Source organism: Amblyraja radiata, chromosome 16 (genome assembly GCF_010909765.2).
Source record: "Amblyraja radiata isolate CabotCenter1 chromosome 16, sAmbRad1.1.pri, whole genome shotgun sequence".
Lineage (NCBI taxonomy): Eukaryota > Metazoa > Chordata > Chondrichthyes > Rajiformes > Rajidae > Amblyraja > Amblyraja radiata.
The window spans coordinates 10,169,601-10,183,661 of NC_045971.1; positions in this window are offsets into that span (position 1 = coordinate 10,169,601).

Below are 14,061 nucleotides of genomic sequence, written 5' to 3' on the forward strand. Positions count from 1 at the left end.
TCAACGAAGGATCCTGTCCTTATCAGTATTGGAGTACTTATGACTCCTGTTGTTTTAAGATGGCTAAATCTAGTGGCCCTATAGAGTGTCGAGTGGCCCTATAGAGTAGAAACAAAGACCAGAAGATACACAAAAATGCTGGAGAAACTCAGCGGGTGCGGGAGCGAAGGAAATACCGAAACGTTACCTATCTCCTTCGCTCCATAGATGCTGCTGCACCCGCTGAGTTTCTCCAGCATTTTTGTGTACCTTCGATTTTCCAGCATCTGCAGTTCCTTCTTGAACACAAAGACCAGAAGATGCTGGTTTACCGAAGATAGACACACAGTGTTGGAGTAACTCAGCGGGTCAGGCAGCATCTCTGGAGAAAAAAAGGATGGGTGACATTTCGGGTCGGGTCCCTTCTTCAGGCTCCCATCCTTTTGTTCTCCAGAGGTGCTGCCTGACCCGCTGAGTTACTCCAGCGCTTTGTGTCTATCTTTAGCCCTATCGAGTAGTCTAGCAAACTACTCAATTGTATTAAGCAGCCACGAGGAATCTACAGTGATTCAAGGAATAGATTCACCATAATCTTCTAGAAACAATCAGGATAGACAACTAACGGGGGTAGGGGGTAGGGGGGGGTTTGGTATTTCCAGGGATGCCCACTATCCTGAGGATTACTATTTTCCATGTCTATTCACACGTGGGTAGGCATTAGTGTTATGATTTATCATTCTCAGCCAACGGTCCATCAGAACCAAACAGAGACACCACACGGTGGTACACGAACTGATGCTTTTTTTTTAAATTACTTTCACAAAATAAACGCTTAAGGGCCTGTCCCACTTATGCAATTTTTTCGGGCTGGTCTCTGAAAGTTTCCATAGTGTTGAAGTTCCAGCGGCGACCAGAACAAGGAACGACTCTTTGGGCGATTACTCGCGACCAAGCAGGCGTGCCGGCAAGTCGCCGAAAAAGATGGCGTAAGTGGGACAGGCCCTTTACAGTAATGAATGCTCCCTGTAGCCATCTGCATGCTTATAGCGACTGACAGGTGGCCTGTAAGTACCTACAGTATTTTGTGACATTGTTGAGCAGGGAGAGCCTTGTCTCTTGCTGACAGACGTGACCAGCTTTGGTCCAGGATGAGTTCTGGCCATCCATTCCTGTGAACAGATTTCAGCAAAGCTACAGTTAAGGTCGATGGAGGACGTCTGCTGGTTTTATTCACCGGTTCTGCCCAGAGTTTGCTCTTCCAGTCAGACTGGGGAGGGGGGAGGGTGGGGGGGGGGGGGGGGAATTTATCTCATGGGTTGTCCTTGCTCGTCAAGGCCGATGTCGACTCCTCCTGGGTACTCAGCAGAACTGGCATCGATGGCTGCCAAAAAATCTTCAAAGAAACAGCCCATGAATGAAATCTCTGTCCTGACTGGTATCATTTACTAATGTTGCTCTACCAGTCTGGCAGTGGCACTAAGTGTGGTTGTGGAGTGAAGGGATAGTGAGATGGGAAGTTAAGGGGTGTGTGTGCTTGTTCAGTGGGGGTTGTGAATGGGAGGGGGGGGGGAGGGATTTGTATCGAGAGGCCTTAGTTTCAGTTAGTGGTTCACCAGCAATCGCAGTGGAAATGCGCCACAGCACAGATTCTTTGCAGAAAGCACAATGGTGAAAGTTAGCAGGAGAACTAAAGTTAGGAGAGGGGGGATAGATAGGAAGGGGGAGTGGGAGGGGGGGGGGGGGGGAGTGGGAGGGGGGAGGTGTTGAATGGCTTGCACTCTGTAAAATCCGATGGAAAAGGGAAGATGACAACAGACAAGAGGTCAAAGTCAATGACCCTAAAAATGAAAACTGGAAGTGACCTCAAATGACACCTAGAAAATGACATGATAAACTGTGGAAAAAGCACGACCAAAGAAAGAGAGAGAGAGAGAGAGAAAGTCTATATATTTTTTTGTAGAAATACTGTTTCAAGCTGATTTTCCTGTCAGTGTGCAGGAAGTAATGCTTATGAATGTGGCTTCGGAAGTCCAAAGAAAGCACCTTGATTTCTAATGGTATCTTGTACCCAATAATGGGAAAGGAAAGCGGTGGAATGTTAATAAAATAAAAGACTACGTGTTTAAGGGCCTGATCCTTTTATGGCATTTGTCTCAATTGGTTGACTATCTGACCTCTGTGGAATCCTCACCCGCCACAGGAAGAAGAGGAAGATTTTAGAATTATTTCAGCACCATTTCACGAAACCTGAAAAAAAAACATATTTGTGAAGAGGAGAATTAGATGTTGGAGTAATTATTCTTGAAATGCTGCCTATAAAGGTCATTCCATTTCGTGGTTTGACATTTTGCAAGTAAAACATGAACGATGTATTAGTCTATCCCCATCCCCAATTTATTGTTCCAATCGAAAGTGTTGCATTTCCGTTGAGAAGATGATGTTTGCATTATTCCCAAAGTCCCGGAGAGGTAACTGATGTGAGAAAGGCTGAGTCAACTTTTCCCCCCTTGCAAAAGTACGGTCGGGGAGGAAAGAGCAGTCATGGTACATAAGGAACTGGATCACACGTGTGTTGTCCATTGGAGAAATTCTTGGCCCTGTGGAGATTTTCAGGCAAGCTGGAAGACTCTATGGGTGCACAGGTCCTCCACTGGACAGAGAAGCCTTTAAGTCCATTCCAGCACAGACAGTGGGCTGTTCCACCTTCCTCCTTGGCGACGTGACTTTGAGGGGAGATGGCCATTTCCGGGAAAAGTTGACCACAGTTTAATCCTCTCCCAGTGGACATTCTGAGATCTACCTAGCTGAGGGAACAAGAACTAGACCTTGGATCTGTAGATCCCCCCAAAAAAACAAATGCACAGAGTTGGATTATAGAGGATCACTCAGTCCCTCAGGAACGTGAATGTGCAGCGCGTAACCGTGGCTTAGCACGGTTCACTGCTGGGTCTCACGGCGTCCTACACACACGGAGAGTAGAGGTACGGTTGACCTCCAGACTTTGTGGTCTTCTTTACCGCGTGGTGCACGGTACGGTGGTGCAGTGGTTACGTTACCAGGCTGGTGGCCAAAGGCAAGAGTTTGAATCCCAACTTGAATCAAAGCTGGGAAATTTAAGTTCAAGTAATTAAATAAATCTAGAATTAACAAAGAAAAGGCCAGCCTCAGTAACAATAACCACAAATCCACTGGATTGTTGCAAAAACCTCTCCGGCTCACTAATGTCCGACGGAGAAGGGAATCTGGATTCCTTACCTGATGTGATGTCTTTGCGACTCCAGATCACCAACGTGCTTGACTATTAAACATCTCCTCAGTTTGGGGCAACGGGAGGTGGACAATAATTGTTGGCGTCTCCAGTGATGTCCGTAGCCCGTGAATGAATAAATGTTAACAAAACACCAACACCCTAAGGTTTGGACAGTGCTGAGAGTAAACCAATTGTGGCTGGCCCATTGTCTCATGGTCTGGCTAAACAAGGATTTTATTTTGTTTAAAGCACTAGTGCACAGTTCACACATGTGGTGCGGTTATTGAACAACTAATGTTATAGATTAAGTAGAGCTTTATGTGTCGTTTCACTTTAATATTGATAGGGATTCACTAAAAGCACCTCAAGGGCCTCTGCAGTGAGCAAGAAGGCCCTTCCTACACCCATCCCAATACAAGAGGCCAAGTGCAGTCCCACTTAGAGGCGTACAATACCCAGTGCCCGCACTTGGAAACTGGACAAGGTACCTCCTGTGCGTGAAAGTCGAGCTCCTTTGCAGTTCTGTTCATTTGATGAATTTCTTTAAAGAACGGATCGGGGCTATTGAAGCCCGGCAAACGGTACCATTTCAAACCTCCTTTTGTCTGCCATTGCTGATCAATCGATCGATGTGCTGCTTCAGCTTAACCGCGGGCTCTGCCCTGTGTGTCGTTCCGTATTATTGCTCATGAAATGAGGCTGTCTGTGTATCTTTCCTTCACTGTGATGTAAATAAGGCAACAGAACTGCTGGGAGAAGATGGCTGCTGTAAGCAGGCTCTCACAATAGAGATTATGTTGCATGTCCGATAGCTTTGGCTGGGTTAACAACACTGAAGCTATCGACAATCACTGAGTGAGTATAATGTGCGATTAAATCTTTGTTTATGGCTAGGATTTTAAAGGAAGATATTTTTATGGTTAATTGTTGCTGATCTATTTTACTATATTTATGTAATAAACTTGTGACAGAAACATTCTTTTTGTGTGGCTCGGTTCATTACACGCAGTTAGACAAACGTGCTGGAGAAACTCAGCGGGTGCAGCAGCATCTATGGAGCGAAGGACATAGGCAACGTTTCAGGCCGAAACCCTGATGTGGGGTGCATGGCAAATACCTGCATTTAGTTGGACTTCGCAACAGTTTGGGATCATAAGTGATAGGAGCAGAATTAGGCCATTCGGCCCATCAAGTCTACCCGCCATTCAATCATGGCTGATCTATCTTTCCTTCTCAATCCCATTCTCCTGCCTTCACCCCATAACCCCTGACACCCGTACTAGCCAAGGTACCCTTACTCCTCAAGTACATGTCCTCTGCTGGTGAAACCAGCTTGTTCCTCCCTGTCCTAATGGGGGAAAACATTCACCTCAATGTTTCCTTTGCCCGTTGAGTTGAGTTTCTCCATCTATGGGAGTCCATCATCCCATGGTTCTCCCAAGGTACCAGGTCACTAGCAGCGTTCTCCCCTTCATCCTAATGGATTCACCTAACGTTTCATCCGCCCAATTGAGTTTCTCCATGGATGCACCCAAGCCCTACCACAAACACACCAGATTAAGTTCAGAAGTTATAGGAGCAGAATTTGGCCATTCAGCCCATCAAGGAACATTCAGCCCAGAAAGGAATGTTGGTTTATACCGAAGATAAACACAAAATACTGGAGCAACTCAGCAAGTCAGGCAACATCTCTGGAGAAATAAAAATAGATGACGCTTCGGGCCAGAACCCATGTCTATCTAATCATTTTTTTAGTGCAATGAGGTTTCTCCCTCCATTTGTTCCTCATCTCCCTGAATGAAAAATTAGCTCCACACATCTGCCTTACACACTCATAATGAATCTCAATGTTCATTCCTTGGTTATTGACGCTTCCCTTGCAGTTTTTCATAAATGCATGTAACTCGGGTAAAGTATAGCTGGATTCTGACTGCTTTTCATCTTAACATTGGAAGGGTCTTATAGTCATACAGCACGGAAACAGGTCCACGTCGACCAAGATGCCGTCTATGCTAGTCCCACTTGCCCCAACTTGGTCCACATCTCTCTAAACCTTTCCTATCCATCGCACACCTCCAGATTCAGGGACAGTTTCTTCCCAGCTGTTATCAGGCAACTGAACCATCCTATCACCAACTAGAGAGTGGCCCTGACCTACAAGCTACTTCATTGGAGACCCTCAGACTATCTTTAATCGGACTTTACTGGACTTTATCCTGCACTAAACGTCATTCCCTTTATCCTGAATCTGTGCACTGTAAACGGCTTGATAATAATCATGTATAATCAAAATTAGGCCATTCGGCCCATCAAGTCTACTCTGCCATTCAATTATGGCTGATCAATCTCTCCCTCCGAACCCCATTCTCCTGCCTTCTCCCCATAACCACCTGTTCTGGTCTGCCCAACCTCTCCCTATAGTTCAGGCCCTTAGGTCCTGGCAACATCCTTGTAAGGATGGCACAGTGGCAGAGTTGCTGCCTTACAGCTCCATAGACCCAGATTTTATCCTTATGGGTGCTGTCTGTACAGAGTTTGTACGTTCTCTCTGTGACGTCGTGGGTTTTCTCCGGATGCGCCGTTTTCCTGCCACACTCCAAAGGCATACAGGTTTGTAGACTAATTGGCTTAGGTAAAAAATCCTCCACTCCAGGGTGAACAGATCTTGCTTCTCCAATCTCTCCGAATAACTAAACTACTCCATCCCAGGCAACATCCTGGCGAATTCATTGCCCTGACTAATGAAGGTCAGTACCCCATATGCCTTCCCAAGCACTCTATCACTTCATCCACTGATGCAATATTGGATATTGAATGAATTAATGAATGAATGGCCAAGTATTCACATACAAGGGATTTGCCTTGGTGCTCCGCCCACAAGCGACAACATGACATACAGTGACAGTTAGGAATGACACATAGTACATTAAACATTAATAATAAAACATTATCGATTAAACATGTTCATTAAATAAAATACCAGAGTAAAAGGAGGCAATGAGGCCAACATTTGGCAATGAGGGCAAGGGGCATGCTGCCCCTTTGGAAACCAGTTGTGTGTAGAGGCAGGAGATTGCCCTCACACACACAATACCCATTCAACCCTGTGAGTCAGTCTCGTCTTGTTACCATTGACTGAAGAATATCACTAGAGGGCAGTCTGACTCCAGATAAGGCAACAAGTTCGAGTGACGTTTGGATGTGGTTCTGTTATATATTTTACTAGACCAAATGCAGACCCGTTGGGTCTGTTTCCCCAACGGCGTTTGCCGGGGGGAGGGGGACGGGGGTGGCTGCGGCATCACACTCACGTTAACCACCCCCCAAACACACAGGTGGGGGAGGGGAGGGTGGGAAGAGGGGAGGGAGGGAAAGGAGAGCGGGGTAGGGGTTGAGAGAGGGGGATGGGGAGAGAGATGTGGGGGAGGGGGGGTTGGGGAGGGAGGGAGGGGTGGAGGGAGGGAGGGGGAGAGGGGTGGGGGGAGAGAGGGGAAAGAGTGGGGAGGGAGAGGGAAGGGGGAGAGAAGTGGGAGTGTGGGGAGGGAGGAGGAGAGGGGAAGGGGGGAGAGAAGTGGAAGTGTGGGGAGGGAGGAGGAGAAGGGCAGGGGGAGTGATGGAAGAGGGGTAGGGGGCTGGGGGAGAGAGGGAAGGGGGTGCGGTAGAGAGGGAAGTGGGGTGGGGGAGAGAGGGATGGGTGGGAGTGGGAGAGGGAAACATAGAAATTAAGTGCAGGAGTAGGCCATTCGGCCCTTCGAGCCTGCACCACCATTCAAAATGATCATGGCTGATCATCCAACTCAGTATCCTGTACCTGCCTTCTCTCCATACCCCCTGATCCCTTTAGCCACAAGGGCCACATCTAACTCCCTCTTAAATATAGCCAATGAACTGGCCTCAACTACCTTCTGTGGCAGAGAATTCCAGAGATTCACCACTCTGTGTGTGAAAAATGTTTTTCTCATCTCTGTCCTAAAGGATTTCCCCCTTATCTTTAAACTGTGACCCCCTTGTTCTGGACTTCCCCAACATCTGGAACAATCTTCCTGCATCTAGCCTGTCCAACCCCTTAAGAATTTTGTACGTTTCTATAAGATACCCCCTCAATCTTCTAAATTCTAGCGTGTACAAGCCGAGTCTATCCAGTCTTTCTTCATATGAAAGTCCTGACATCCCAGGAATCAGTCAGGTGAACATTCTCTGTACTCCCTCTATGGCAAGAATGTCTTTGAGCATTGGACATTGTGACATCACACAATGGAACGTTCACCATGGGCTGGGGCTCCTGCAAAGGCATATGTAAATGGATCCATTCCGATTGGACATCTGTGAGCATCGGGCATTGTGACATCACACGATGGAACGTTCACCAGGGGCTGGGGCTGGGGCTGCTTCTATGGGTGAGAAGCCAGTTTATTTTTGAAATATTGGGGGAGGGAGAAGGATTTGATTAAAAATGTGTACTTAAACACGACGAAATGTAATGAGGAGCGGATACTTAGAAAGAAAAGTGAAATCTCTACCGAAATGGAAAAGATCTCTGCGATTCTGCGTCTGGTTTCGGAGTTGCAAGGAATCAAAGGAAGAAAGGCGGCCGGCAGCCGGACGGATGGACGCCGGACGCCGGCAGGCACACAGTTTTATATAATAACTAGACCAAGTGCAGACCCGTTGGGTCTGTTTCCCCAACGGCATTTGCGGGGGGGGGGGGGGGGGGTGAGAAGAGGGGAGGGAGGGGAGAGGAGGAGGAGGAAACGGGATAGATTTGGGAGGGAAAGGAGAGCGGGGTAGGGGGTGAGAGATGGGAGAGAGATGTGGGGGAGGGGGGATGGGGAGGGAGGGGAGGAGGGAGGGAGGGGGCGAGGGGGGGGGGTAGAGAGGGGAAAGAGTGGGGAGGGAGAGTGGAGGGGAAGGGGGAGAGAAGTGGAAAAGTGGAGAGGGAGGAGGAGAGGGGTAGGGGGAGTGATGGAAGAGGGATGGGGGAAGGGGGCGGGGGGAGAGAGGGAAGGGGGTAGGGTAGATAGGGAAGGGGGGTGGGGGAGAGAGGGATGGGAGAGGGAGAGGGGTGAGGAGAGGGAGAGGGGGAGGAGAGAAGGGGGAGAGAAGTGGAAGAGTGGGGAGGGAGGGAGGGGTAGAGGGGTAGCGGGAGTGGTGGAAGAGGGACGGGGGAGTGGTGCAAGAGGGACAGAGGGGTAGGGGAAGGGGTGGGGGAGAGAGGGGAAGGGAGGGGAAGAGAGAGGGGTGGGGGAGGGAGAGGGGTGGGGTAAGGGGATAGAAGTGGAAGAGTGGGGAGGGAGGGGTAGGGGGAGTGGTGAAAGAGGGACAGAGGGGTAGGGGGAAGGGGGTGGTGGTAGAGAGGGAAGGGGGTGGGGCAGAGAGGGATGGGTGGGAGAGGGAGAGGGGTGAGGAGAGGGAAACATAGAAATTAAGTGCAGGAGTAGGCCAATCGGCCCTTCGAGCCTGAACCACCATTCAATATGATCATGGCTGATCATCCAACTCAGTATCCTGTACCTGCCTTATCTCCATACCCCCTGATCCCTTTAGCCACAAGGGTCACATCTAACTCCCTCTTAAATATAGCCAATGAACTGGCCTCAGCTACCTTCTGTGCCAGTGAATTCCAGAGATTCACCACTCTCTGTGTGAAATTTTGTTTTCTCATCTCGGTCCTAAATGATTTACCCCTTATCCTTAAACTGTGACCCCTTGTTCTGGACTTCCCCAACATCTGGAACAATCTTCCTGCATCTAGCCTGTCCAACCCCTTAAGAATTTTGTAAGTTTCTATAAGATACCCCCTCAATCTTCTAAAATCTGGCGAGTACAAGCCGAGTCTATCCAGTCTTTCTTCATAAGAAAGTCCTGACATCCCAGGAATCAGTCTGGTGAACCTTCTCTGTACTCCCTCTATGGCAACAATGTCTTTGAGCATTGGGCATTGTGACATCACACGATGGAACGTTCACCATGGGCTGGTGCTCCTGCAAAGGCATATGTAAATGGATCCATTCCGATTGGACATCTGTGAGCATCGGGCATTGTGACATCACACGATGGAACGTTCACCAGGGGCTGGGGCTGGGGCTGCTTCTATGGGTGAGAAGCCAGTTTATTTTTTAAATATTGGGAGGGGGGGGGGGGGGGGGGGGGGGGAGAGAAGGATTTGATTAAAAATGTGTACTTAAACACGACGAAATGTAATGAGGAGCAGATACTTAGAAAGAAAAGTGAAATCTCTACCGAAATGGAAAAGATCTCGGCGATTCTGCGTCTGGTTTCGGCGTAGCAAGGAATCAAAGGAAGAAAGGCAGCCGGCAGCCGGCCGTGTAAATGGATCCATTCCGATTGGGCATCTGCGAGCATTGGGCATTGTGACATCACACGATGGAACGAATCAAAAGGCAGAAAGGCAGCCGGACGGACAGCAGGCGGCAGCCACAGACTTTTATATAATAACTAGACCAAGTGCAGACCCGTTGGGTCTGCTCCCCCAACGCAGCCGTTCCCTACCCATAGCCCCCATGGGAGACGTGGTCCTCCAACTCAAGCGGCTCAGGAATCAGCAGTGCGGCTGTTTTTAAATGGCGTCTTTGAGGCGAGATGCGGGCGCCAGCAGCCGTTATGGTCGCTGACCAGCAGGAGGCGACAAAATGAGTGAGTGGGGGGGGGGGGGGGGGAGAAGGATTTGATTTAAAATGTGCACATAAACACGACGAAATGTAATGAGGAGTGGATACTTGGAATGAAAAGTGAAATCTCTGCCAAAATGGAAAAAATCAGGGCTGCTTCTATGGGTGAGAAGGCAGTTTATTTTAGAAATATTGGGGGGGGGGGGGGGGGGAAGAAGGATTTGATTTAAAAAGTGTGCATAAACACGATTAAATGTAATGAGGAGTGGATACTTAGAAAGAAAAGTGAAATCTCTACCGAAATGGAAATGATCTCGGCGATTGTGCGTCTGGATTCGGCGTGGCAAGGAATCAAAGGAAGAAAGGCAGCCGGCAGCCGTACATGTAAATGGATCCATTCCGATTGGACATCTGCAAGCATTGGGCATTCCGATTGGACATCTGCGAATATTGGGCATTGTGACATCACACGATGGAACGAATCAAAAGGCAGAAAGGCAGCCGGACGGCAGGCGGCAGCCACAGAGTTTTATATAATAATAGATAGATAGATAGATAGATAGATAGATAGATAGATAGATAGATAGATAGATAGATAGATAGATAGATAGATAGATAGATAGATAGATAGATAGATAGATAGATAGATAGACCAAGTGCGGACCCGTTGGGTCTGTATCCCCAACGGCGTTTGCGGGGGGGGGGGGGGGGGGGGCTGCGGCATCACACTCACATTAACCACCCCCCAAACACACAGGTGGGGGGAGGGGGATGAGAAGAGGGGAGGGAGGGGAGAGGAGGAGGAGGAAACGGGACAGATTTGGGAGGGAAAGGAGAGCGGGGGATGGGGAGGGAGGGGGAGAGGGGTTGGGGGAGAGAGGGGAAAGAGTGGGGAGGGAGGAGGAGAGGGGTAGGGGGAGTGATGGAAGAGGGACAGAGGGGTAGGAGGAAGGGGGCGGGTGGAGAGAGGGAAGGGGGTGGGGTAGAGAGGGAAGGGGGGTGGGGGAGGGGGGGATGGGGAGGGAGGGGAGGAGTTTTGCATTTCCTCAGAATCATTAATTTCAGACTTCGGGGCGTCTGAAAATTGTGAAAAGTGCAGCGCAGGTTAAACCTCTTTGAGGATAGGCACAAAAAGCCGGAGTAACTCAGCGGGTCAGACAGCATCTCTGGAGAGAAGGAATGAACAGGTGACGTTTCGGGTTGAGACCCTGTTAAGATTCTCTGAAATGTTTGCTTAATAATAAACCCTTACAGAAATATCTTTGGTGTCAAATGTGAAGACAGAGAGGAAAGGGGGGGGGGTGGGGGGGGGTGGGGGTTGGGGTGATAGTGGGAGACATGTGTGCACACCAGGTGGGGCACAGGGAAGAGAGTGTGGAGGCATAATATGGGGTGGGGTGGGGTGGGGGGGGGAGTTTGCAGGTGGTGTGTTCTTTTCCCCTTCCTCCAGCCTCACACTTTACGCTTCTTCTCACCATATCTCACACCCTCTTGTCTTTGTTTCATTCTGGCCATTGTCGACCCATTTGCCAAGCACACCTCCCTCCCCCCCCCCACCCCCCCTCCCTCTCACCTATATCCATCTATCACTTACCAGGCTTGTTTCTACCCCATAGATAATGGAATCAAGGGATATGGGGAGAAAGCAGGGCTACTGATTCTGGATGACCAGCCATAATCATATTGAATGCTGGCTCGAAGGGCCGAATGGCCTACTCGTGTTCCTATTTTCTATGTTTACATGTCTCTCTTCCAGCTTTCTTCCGCTGGTCGGCATGGACTGTGTGGGCCAAAGGGCCTGTTTCTGCGCTGTATCTCTAAACTAAACTAAACTAAACTAGTATGGAACGAAAGAGTGGTTTTGGTGTACGTCCAAGAGTCGTTGAATGTAGCGTCACAGGTGTTGGAGGCAGAGGCTATCACAACATTGAAGCATTATTTGGATAAGTGCTTGAAATACTAAGGCCGGGAGGACTATGTGCTGGTAAATGGGATCAGTGTAGCCTGCATGGAGTTGATGAGCCCAGAGACCTCTCTCCATGCTAAATGACTGAGCAATCACTTTATAAAGACACCAGGGGGAGCTCATTCCCAGGGGAGAAGGCTGGGATCAGAATGGCAGCCCAATAATTTGGCCATCAGGAAATCAAACGCTCATATCACCCACAACATTTCCTAGAATGCAAGCACATGCATTCATCAACTCTTCTCATCTGGTGTCACTGATGTAAAGATCACGCGGTCAACTGCAAACCAGAGATTCCTTCTTGGTTTGTCCTCTATGCCCCAGGAAAATAGAAACGGTGAAGGCCATTCGGTCCTTCTAGCCTACTCTGCTATCACTCAATATCACCCTGTCCCAACTTTGTTCCCTGTACCCCTAGATCTCTGCAGCCGTAAGAATAATATCCAGCTCTCTCCTGATTTTTATTTAACATTCATTTAGGGCTTGTGGGCTTTGTTATTTAATTACCCATCCCTTGGTGCCATGGAGAAGGTGCTGGTGATCTGGTTATAGAGTCATAGATAGACACAAAAAGCTGGCGTAACTCAGCGGGACAGGCAGCATCTCTGGAGAGAAGGAATGGGTGACGTTTCGGGTCGAGGCCCTTCTTCAGAGTGGCCAGGGATAAGGGAAACGAGAGATATAGACTAAGATGCGGAGAGATAACGAACAATGAATGAAAGATATGCAAAAAAGTAACGATGATAAAGAAAACAAGCCATTGTTAGCTGTTTGTAGGGTGAATATGTAGGAGAAGCTAGTGCGACTTGGGTGAGGGAGGGAAAGAGAGAGAGAGGGAATGCCATGGCTACCTGAAGTAAGAGAAATCAAAACTCATACCACTGGGCTGTAAGCTGCCCAAGCGAAATATGAGATGCTGTTCCTCCAATTTGTGTTTAGCCTCACTCTTACAATGGAGGAGAACTTGGACAGAAAGGTCTGTGTTGGAATGGGAAGGAGAATTAAAGTGTCCAGCAACCGGGAGATCAGGTTGGTTCACGTGGGCTGAGGGAGGGTGTCCCGCGAAATGATCGCCCGGTCTGCGTTTGTTCTCGTCAATATATAAGAGTCCACATCTTGAACAACGGATACAGTAGATGAGGTTGGAGGAGGTGCAAGTGAATCTCTGCCTAACCTGAAAGGAGTGTAGGGGTCCCTGGACAGAGGAGGTAAAGCGACAGGTGTTGCATCTTCAGAGGTTGCAGGGGAAGGTACCTGGGGAGGGGGTGGGAAGGGATGAGTTGTGCTAAATGCAAATTGGAGGAAGAGCATCTCACATTTCGCTTGGGCAGCCCAGTGGTATGAATATTGATTTCTCTCACTTCAGGTAGCCCCGGCATTTCCCCTCTCTCTCTCCATCCCTCCCCCACACAAGTCGCCCTACCTTCTCATTTTCACCCTACAAACAGCTAACAATGGCCTGTTTCCTTTATCATAGTTATTTTTTTGCATATCTTTCATTAATTATTGTTTATCTCTCATCACCGTCAATATCTCTTGATTTTCTTATCCCTAACCAGTCTGAAGAAGGGTCTCGACCCGAAACGTCACCCATTCCTTCTCTCCAGAGATGCTGCCTGGCCCGCTGAGTTACTCCGGCTTTTTGTGTCTATTTTCGGTTTAAACCAGCATCTGCAGTTCTTTCTTACGCATAGTCACAGAGCCGTTCAGCATGGAAACAGGCCCTTCGGCCCAACTTCCCCTTGCCAACCAATATGCCCCAGCTACACTAGTCCCACCTGCCTGCATTTGGCCCCTATCCCTCTAAACCTGTCCTATCCATGTACCTGTCTAACTGTTTCTTAAACGTTGGGATAGTCCCAGCCTCAACTACCTCATCTGGCAGCTCGTTCCATACACCCACCACCCTTTGTGTGAAAAGGTTTCCCCTCAGATTCCGATTAAATGTCCCCCCCCCCCCCCCCCCTCCCCCTCCCCCTCACATTAAACCTATGTCCTCTGGTCCTCGATTCCCCTACTCTGGGCAAGAGACTCTGTGCATCGACCCGATCAGTTCCTCTCATGATTGTATACAATCAAGCTAGTCGTACAGAACCTCAGGTTCTTTGATCATGGCTGATCTATCTTTCCCTCTCAACCCCATTCTCCTGCCTTCTCCCCACGACCTTAGACAAATTAATTGAGAACCTATCAACCTCTGCCTTAAAATTACCCAATGACTTGCCCTCCACAGCCGT